Source organism: Sinocyclocheilus grahami, unplaced genomic scaffold (assembly GCF_001515645.1).
Source record: "Sinocyclocheilus grahami isolate Dianchi unplaced genomic scaffold, SAMN03320097.WGS_v1.1 scaffold761.1, whole genome shotgun sequence".
NCBI classification, from domain to species: Eukaryota; Metazoa; Chordata; class Actinopteri; order Cypriniformes; family Cyprinidae; genus Sinocyclocheilus; species Sinocyclocheilus grahami.
Genome location: NW_015505940.1, coordinates 615738 through 625737, shown reverse-complemented (window position 1 = coordinate 625737; position 10000 = coordinate 615738). Strand labels below are relative to the sequence as shown.

Genomic DNA, 10000 nt, shown 5'->3' with positions numbered 1-10000 from the left:
ATCATGGCACACCTGTGTGAATCACACAGCAAACAGAACACACTCTCTCTTCACTCGTACCTGTTCCCAGCCTCCACGATGTGCTGCTTCTTCTCACTGTGGAATCCTTAAGAGGATTTGTAAGGAGCTTTACAAACTCACACAGGTCTGTGATTATCCACTCCAGCGCAAAGGATGCTGGGACACGCAGATTCTGGAAAACTTCTTCAGTTCTGTTCTTCTCAAAAGCTTTACACGATCATAACATAAATCTGTTGGACTGTCAGTTTTAATGGAGTCCGCTGAATCATTAGAAGTGAATCTCGACTGACCTGCTTCCTTCTGCAGGTTCATATAAAAGCATCAATCTTTGTCCATTCAGGTCTGTTTGATAAAGATTTTCTAAATCAGGACTTGCCAGTGTTTTACATCACAAACGCGCTTTTTTACCTTCATACAAGTGGTTTTACATTTGGATCTTTTATTTATGTACTTATTTATTTTGTATAATCTGATTTATTTTATATTATTATTTATCATTTTATTTATTATTTATATTATTTTTTATCATTTTATTTATTTATATTTTTTATTATTTAATTTATTTATATTATTTTTCTAATTTATTTTATTTGTCATTTCATTTCTATTTTTTATTATTTTATTTATTTTTTATCATTTTATTTATTTATATTTTTATTATTTTATTTATTTATATTATTTTTCTAATTTATTTTATTTTATTTGTCATTTCATTTATATTTTTTATTATTTTATTTATTTTTTATCATTTTATTTATTTATATTTTTTATTATTTTATTTATTTATATTATTTTTCTAATTTATTTTATTTGCCATTTCATTTATATTTTTTATTATTTTTTATCACTTTATTTATTTATATTTTTTATTATTTTATTTATTTATATTATTTTTCTAATTTATTTTATTTGTCATTTCATTTATATTTTTTTATTATTTTATTTATATTATTTTTTTATTTTTTATTATTGTAACCATAATGAAGCCCAATATCTCTCCATTGTGTTTCTGCGTCAGCTGTGAATCCATACACTGCCCATTATTCCTCTTTAATCCCGTTATCTCTTCTCTTTGCGTCTCCAGGCCTGTGTGTACCCAGAATCCTCAGCGCTCGCTGACATCACAGACCTGTGTCCTGATCCTATTAAACACAGCTATATTAAGATCTTTATGAGCACCGTGAATACATCAAAGGCAACATATGAAAATTAAGCAAATGAAACCTCTCCTTTAGCAATATGAGGTCAAAGGTGACCAAAAAACGTTAGTCTTCACTGAGACACATTAACTGGTAAACCTCTCAAACACGTCAAGAACACGTCACAGGTCACTCAGAATCAAAAGATAGAAAAAAGACATCATATTCTGTATTTCATGACAACTAATGTACGTATGTAAATGGTAACATCTTCACCCGTGGCATGTAGGAAGCGCTTTAAATTCACTCGTCATCGTCTCTTCAGCGGGATTGTGAAGAGAAGCGTCAAACTTTCCTCTGTTTAGACTTCGTTTACAATCTGCTCCCAAACCGCACGAGGCAAGACGAGACAGCTTCTCTATATAGATCAGCCGTCTCGTCTCGCCTCGAGAATTTTCCAGCGCTGAAAACTAAAGCCAGTAATTAACTCACAATAGAAGAAACGCCTAGCAATCAATCACACACAACAGCGCTGGACCGACCAAACACACACATGACGGGCCGTATCATCACCGCTTAACTGTTTACTTACAATGTTAGTACAGCTCTGTCTCATCATAGCTTTTTCATGATCACTGAAACGCATGTGATTCACGGATTAACTGTTAAGTTTAACCATCATAGAGTGAAAGTTTATCATTTGCATGTTTTGTCTGAGCAGTTTACACATAATTGAGCAGCCTTCATATTAAAATTAAATAAAACCACTTCTCATAAAGAACAAGAACATGGTCTTCTTTTTAATGAAATACCAATGGTTATATAGGCCTTCTTTATAGCAACTTGTTTACCATATTCTTCATTCTTTCAAGCAGACATATTTATTTCTATAAATAAATTTGGTGTCATCTTTAAGGCTACTAAAGTTTTTCAGTCAAGAGCAGTGCGTGATTTTCTGTCTTTCTGTTGTTGCTTGATTAATATCAATGACTCGGACAATAGCAACTAAATTAGGCTGCTGTCCCTTTAAAACCGAATGCACGGTTGCAATGGATGCAATGTACTGATACACGTTCTTCCTACTGTTTACATTCACTTAAGATGTAATCGACTGAGTTTACGTGAATACTCGTCAAAACGGACAATTCGACATAATTTTGTGTGTAATTCTCTGTTCATGCGCCGTTAAAGAGTACTCGCGCGAGTGCTGTGAGAGGCGCTTTCTGTGTGTGTAACGTTATGCTTCAGTGTCTGCACTCAGAAAACCGGACCGAATTGAGTTCTCTTGCATCGTCAGATTTATCCATGTCTGCTCTTCTCTTACTCCCACATATTGACATTTTTGTACGTTTTATGCGACGTGCAGCAAGTGTATGTTAGCTTATGTCCCGCCGGTTCATATGTACGCATCTAACCTCCGAACCACGCAGCAGATTCCTTCTGAATGAATCTCATCCCAAATCGTCCCTCCCTAACATTTTCGTCTCGTTTTTATTCGTTGACGAAAATGTCAATAGATTTACGCCATAGTTTTTGTCATTCAAAAAGAGTTTTAGTTCGTTATCGTCTCGTTGTCGTCGGTGAACAAAATGTCGTTGACGACAATTATGACGAAAATTATGCGTCAACGAAATTAACACGGTAGTAAACACAGTCGGTTATGTCTTAAGTGAATGTAAACAGGTGAGAAAGCAACCGGATGTGTGTCAGTATTAGGTCCGTGTGCATTTGGTCTTAAAGAGACAGCAGCCAATAAATACCTGTTTCTGTCTGCGAATCAAATAACACCACAGCTTTAACAAAGATTAATCTGTATTTAACTTGTGCGGTGAGCACTATTGTGTTTCTTTACACTTAATTATTACACTTCTGAACCTGAATACTAGGGATGCACCGAATGTTCGGCAACCGAAATAAGCGAAAAGGCCGAATAATATGTACTGAACAATGACTAACGTGATCAAATAGAGGCACGCACTAATGCAGCAAACATGTCGGCGGTGTGAAAGTATTTAAAACTATCAGAGAAAGACATTACAAGCACGAAGCACCGACAGCGAGATACTTTTTAGTGCTGCATCACATGTCTCAGATGAGATGAAGAGGTGGCTAATGCTGGTGGTTAGGCAACTGTATGATGATTGAAATCGTGAAATGGCCTCAAACGATCTGCAGGATGTTATATTTTCTAATGCACGCACGAATTGCATGTATTCTGGCAGCGCTGTACGAGCTCGCGGCGCCAGTGTTCAAAGTCGAAAGCGCAAGAAAAATCTGTGCTGAACTTGTTACTCGTCAGTTGCTCAGTAACGTTTTTGTGAATTTTTTTAAAGGCATGTGATCCGTGCGACAAACATCTTCCCAAATTCGTAATGAGAATCATTTATAAAGCTGCATGCTGTTGTCAACAAAAAAGAAGCACTGAGATCTTCCTGCGGGTTTCTGCCAAAATAAAAGCAGAGAAAAAGCAACAACTCCATCAACATTCATAACTGTTAGTATTGTAATTTTTACTGTTGTTCTGTAAAAGAAAATAAAAAAGTAAGAAAATAATAATGATAATAATAATTACCCTAAAACAGCTCTATTAATACATTTATTATAACATTACAGTGTTCAAATTGGGATCTGTAATATATTCTAATGTTTTAAAAGAAGTCTCTTCTGCTCAGCAAGGCTGCCTTTATTTGTACAGTAAAAAATACATATACATACACGAAAAATATTAGTTTACTAACTTATTAACTTTAAGTTAAATTGTGCTTTGTTGGTATAATGTCTGCTAGAATGTTAAAAAAAATGTTCAGTGTTAAGTAAATATTTTTTAAATTGTTGTTTTGTAATTAATTTTCTATTTGAAAAGCAAGACAAAACAGTAAAAAGCACATTTCGGCTATTTAATTTATGCAATGGTGAAAAAAAATGGCAAAATAGGTCTACATGGGGGGAAAATGTGAAAAAACGTGTTCGGTATTCGGCTTCGGGCCCAGCGTTTCATTTTGTTCGGTTTCGGCCAAGAATTTTCATTTCGGTGCCTCCCTACTGAATACTGATATTTGTAACTGTGTTTTGTTGTATTCATCTACGCTTGTAATTTGTGTAATAGTTCTTGTTTTATTACTAACTTTATTAGTTAAGCTAATAGTTTTTGTTGTAGTATAGAAGTACTTAAAGATAGCTTTTTTTTACAATTTATTTGCTGATCCGAAAAATGATCTGATCTGTGACTCAAAATCCGTATATGATCCGAACCGTGAGTTTTGTGATCCGTTGCACCACTACAGCAGCCCCACTCTTTTTTATTTATTATTTTGTCGCAGCCCCACTCGCAGAGTGCAGCCTGCAGGCTAATGATAGGGTTGCTAACATATTGTCCCGTATTTAAAGCATCAAAGAAGTGTCCCGTATGAAAGCTATAGCTTACGGAACACAGTTTGTCCTGTATTCGCAAGCATACACTGTGACCACCAGACCGTATGACATTCTCAATTGATAACTAATCATTCTTTTTGCACAAATCATTGTTTTATTTGAACGTAGCCGTTTGAGGAAGGCTTTAAGACCAAGCGAAATCCTCTGCTGCTTCTGCTTCACCGTGCTGTGTAGCCTATGTAATTTCACAGTATTTAAAATTACTACACTACCTGTGCAGTCACAATTCTATAATGGTAGCCTACAATTTACTCAGGCCGATGATTTTGTTATTTTTTTGTGTGTGTGACATTAAAATTATTTTTAGAATAATTGCACATAAATAGGTTAAGCAAAACAAATGTGATTATTTCTGAGAACTTTTTAACTGCAGGCAGACATACATTTACAGTACAAATATTTTGAGTGTCCCTTATTCTGTCCCTTATTTCCTTTAAAAGAAATGACAACTGTGCCTTATTTTCCATTTCTGAAGTTAAGATTCTGACATCAAAATGAAAGCTCTAGAAAAATGCAATGAATTACCAGGCTGTAGAGAACAGTGCACTATTGCAGACTTATATACTGAGGTTTTAATTACATTATTTTAATATAGTCAGTTATGAACTAAAGTGGGCAGGTCTGGCATGAAACTCCAGGCTGAAAATGAGTCCCACTCTGTCTCTGGTCAGGTCGAATATAGTTTTGAACTGCTCATCCTTCAATAACAGTCTTTGAAAGCCACACCATAACAGATTCATGTGCCGCTCAAACTATTCAGATCAGACTGAAATGATCAGGGATTTTGTTGAAAATATATCTCAGCTGCTGGCATTTGGTTGAAGGAATGATTCAACGACTCACTCACAAATACAGTGAATTGTTTCGTTTCACGGTTCCTGAAGGAATCATTGCATGAATGATTCAAATAACTCGCTCATAAAGACAGTCACCTGATTCATTCCGAAATCCATCAGTGCATTTGAACAAATCAGTTGAATGAATGATTCAAACGACACACTCATAGAGACTTGATTTGTTCCTGAATGAAACAGCGTTCCTGAATGAATTGTTGAATTAACGAATCAATGACACACTCATAAATACAGCCAATTGTTTCATTTAAGTGTTTTTGAATAAATCAATTAAACTAATTATTCAACGACTCACTAATAAAGCATTTTTGCAGGAATCGGTTGCATGAATGATTCGAATGACTCACTCATAAAGACTAGTTCCTGAACAAATCAGTGTTTCTGAACAAATCGGCTGAATGAACGAATAAATGACTTCTAATTTCTAAGTAAATCAGCGCGCTTGAGTGAATAGGTTAAACCAATGAACCAAAGACAGTCAATTCATTCATTCCTCAATGCATCAGTTTATTCGAACAAATCAGTTGAATGAATGACTCAAATTACTTTCTCAAACAGCATTCCCGAATGAATTGTTGAATTAATGAATCAATGACTTACTCATAAGTACAGCAAAATGTTTCATTTCAGTGTTTTTGAATGAATCGATTAAATTAATTATTCAATGACTCGCTCATAAAGCATTTTTAAATGAATCGGTTGCATAAATGATTCAAGTGACTCACTCATAAAGACAGTCACTTGATTGGCTCCTCACTGCATCAGTGTATTTGAACAAATCAGTTGACTGAATGATTCAAATTACACACTTTCATGAATGAACTGTTGAATTAATGAATCACTGACTCACTCTGTAACTTGCCGCCACCTACTGGTGTAACGACGAGATTCAATGGCCTGAACGAACTGTTTGAACAAGGTACAATGCAATCCTCTGTCCAAAGATTAAAGAACAGACTACATTTATGAAGATCATACTGCTCTGATATAACATGAACACTTCTAATCCACACCAATAGAAACTTATTAGACCGTCCAGCACAAAATCACTGCTGTTTTTCCTCACTGATTAGAGTCGTATGACTCCGTGAACTATAATCACATGTTCAACATCACAGGAATCCCTCAGAACCACTGACGTGAACACACACACACACACACACACACACACACGCCTCAGAAGGTCAAAGGTCATCTGCTCTGTGTTTACACTGGCTAATCTACTTCCTGATTTCCGCTCCACCCAGAGGGAAATGACCATCAGGGCGAGGCTTCATTATCTGTTCGGTTCTGCAGCAGATTCTTCTGTCACTAATTGAATCGTCTTAACTTTAGCACAAAACAACCGCGCTGTTTGTTAGTTAACCACGGTTAACGGTTAATCAGCACATTCCACCTACAGCTGGAGGCCAAGGAACCGCAGGAACTTCTTACAGGAAAGGAAATAAAGACAAATTTGATTAGATTACTAGAGCTGCTGACTTCAGTGAACACACCAGATAAAGTCAGAAAGTGATTTCACACACGTATGACCCTCACAGTGTGTGTGACGTTACTAAACCATCATTAACTAAAACCATAAAAAAGAAAACTTTTTAGTTACTTGAAATAAGCATTACATTAACTAAAATAAAAATTGTACTTATTACATATTTTTATATTTTACTATATATTTTATTATGTGAAATATAACAAACATATTTTATTATATATTTTACTAATATTTTATTATATATTTCTTTAAAAAAGTTTTACAAAATGTCTTATTTTAATTTAATTTAAGTTGAAGTAAACTAAAAATAACAAAATAAAAACCAAATAAACTAAAACAAATAAATAAAATTTTAATAAAATAAAACTACACAGATATATATATATATATATATATATATATATATATAAACAAACATCATTTTTATTTTATTGTTGCTATTTGGCAAATAAACTAAAATGACCAAATAAAAACTAAAACTAAAACAAATAAATGAAAAATAAAACTTTTATAAAATATAACTACACAGGCATAAAAAAGGACAAAAAAAATACTAAAACAAATAAATAAAACATTTATAAAATAAAACTACATAGACATTTTTTTATTAAATATTGACAACAAAAAAAATACTAAAACAAATAAATAAAACATTTATAAAATAAAACTACATAGACATTTTTTTATTAAATATTGACAACAAAAAAAATACTAAAAACCTAACCATGAACAAAATTTGTGAAAACAGAAAAAATACATAAAAATAAAACCCAATTTAAAATATTAGCAAAAAATAGTATATTAATGATACTACAATAACACTGGAACGTGAGACGTGAGCATATCTCTGAAGAACACGTCAAACACAGGAAGTTCAGAGTCACTGATATTAGAGGCTTTATGGATAAGCTGATGCTGATAATTCACAAGTCTTATTCCCACATTTACTTCACTATCCACTACAACTCAAAGAAATAAATCAGTAAATAAATAAACGTACAGATCGAACAGGTGTGACGCGCAGCAGAGTAACAGGAGCAGGTGGAACCAGAACCTTCTTGACCTCTGACCTTCAGGAACCCGATCCGGCCGCACCCTCCGCCCGAGGTCACGCCTCACACGCGTCACATGACGCTCTTACAGTGTGTGTCCAGTGACGACACACACAACCTGATCAAACATCAGCTGTGTGACGACACACCAGACGGCTGACTCCACAGCAACAACACAGATTAAACAACAAAAGACATGTGACCCTGGAATGATTTTTGGCATAAAAGGAAAATCTATTATTTTGACCCATACAATGTATTTTGGGCTATTGCTACAAATATATCTGCGCGACTTAAGTCCAGGGACACATATTGCAAACGGATACTTTTTTAACGTGAACTTGAAAAGTCAGTTTTTTCAATATTATTTGTTTATTCACAATGCACATTGTTTCAGAGCAGCTTTACAGAATATCATGATGTTAATGTTTGCAATATCTTCATATCATGTAGTCGCATTTATCAGATTAGAGCTGGATGATAATAAAGATTTTGTGAGGATATAAACAATCAAGCAATTGTTATTTACTAGGCGTGTGAGTCGGCACTGGTTTCACGATTCAATTCGATTCGATATCATGATGCATCACGATTATATCAAATTTATTATGTGCATTTTTATTAAATTATATAAGCAGGCTACTTTTTAATAATTAAATAATAATATTAAATAATTACGTTAAATAATTAATTAATATATTAATAATTAATTAATTAATTATTGTTACGAATTAAACAAAATATAGCTTTAAAACATACAAGCAATAAAGGGGGGAAAAGACAATTACAAGTGATAAACAAAAAGCATTTTAAGAGTGCTTTAAGCATACGAAAGTTTGGGTTTTTCTTTTTTCCTCGGCATTATTGCTGTTTGATTATTACTGATGAGTTCATAGACAGTGGCAGCTTTAATAGGCTGCATTCACACTAATGCACAGCTCGTACAGACGTCAATAGTCTATAATCAATTATGGTCTAGTACTGCATCAATGCAGAATCGTCTACGTCCGCATCGCGATGCAACGATTAATTTCGACACCCATAATATTTACTATACAGTGTCACCTTCAATGAGTATATACAGAGTTTATACAGAGAACTGTGCAATAATATTCTTACATTGCACAGGTGAGATCAGCTTGTATATATATACACACACACACAACCCTCCTCCTGATGTTTTAACAGAACTGTGATCACTAATTAACCAGTGATTGAACACACACACACACACACACACACACACGTACACACACGGTCGTGAGCGGAGGCTGTGGTGAATAAGGAGACAGCAAAGCACATTTGATCATTTACAGCTCATCAGAGACACTGTACTGTACTGTACTGAGTGTGAAATGAGCTGTTACTCTGAGGTTGTGATAAAATTCTCACTGCATGTGTGTGTGTGTGTGTGTGTGTGTGTGTGTGAGAGAGAGAGAGAGAGAGAGAGAGAGAGAGAGAGAGAGAGAGAACACTGTACACTGCAGTTCAAAAGTTTGGGATCAGTATGATTTTTAATGTTTTTTAAAGAAGTCTCTTCTGCTCATCAAGGCTGCATTTATTTGATCAAAAACTTTAATATTGTGAAATCATTTTTCAATTTAAAATGACTATGAAGTAAAATGATTGACTATGAAATGATTTATGAAGGATCATGTGACCTTGAACACTGGAGTAATGGCTGATGGAAATTCAGCTTTGCATCACAGAAATAAATTATATTTGAAAGTATATTAAAATAGAAAACAGTTATTTTAAATTGTAATAATATTTCACAATTTTACTGTATTTAAAATTTTTTTGATCAAATAAATGCAGCCTTGAAGCAGAATAAACTTCTTTAAAAAATATTAAAAACCGTACTGATCCCAAAATTTTGAATGGCAGTGTGACATGAGTGTGTGTGTGTGTGTGTGTGTGAGAGAGTGAGTGAGTGAGTGAGTGAGTGTGTGTGTGTGTGTGTGTGTGTGTGTGTGTGAGAGAGGGTGAGTGAGTGAGTGAGTGTGTGTG

At 34.1% G+C, this 10000-nt stretch overlaps 1 protein-coding gene across 19 annotated transcripts in view; it reads right to left on the bottom strand.

Annotated features, from left to right (window-relative positions):
- eps8a (EGFR pathway substrate 8a, signaling adaptor) overlaps positions 1 to 10000 on the bottom strand; it is a 54004-nt gene that overhangs the window by 37362 nt on the left and 6642 nt on the right. Inside the window, exon 1 of one of the 19 annotated variants that reach the window (XM_016245642.1) lies at positions 61 to 478. The exons of the other annotated variants lie outside the window; for them this stretch is intronic. The gene's annotated coding sequence lies outside the window, so the exon portion shown is untranslated. Of the gene's footprint in view, positions 1 to 60; positions 479 to 10000 lie in introns of those variants that run through there. 19 annotated transcript variants of the gene reach the window in all.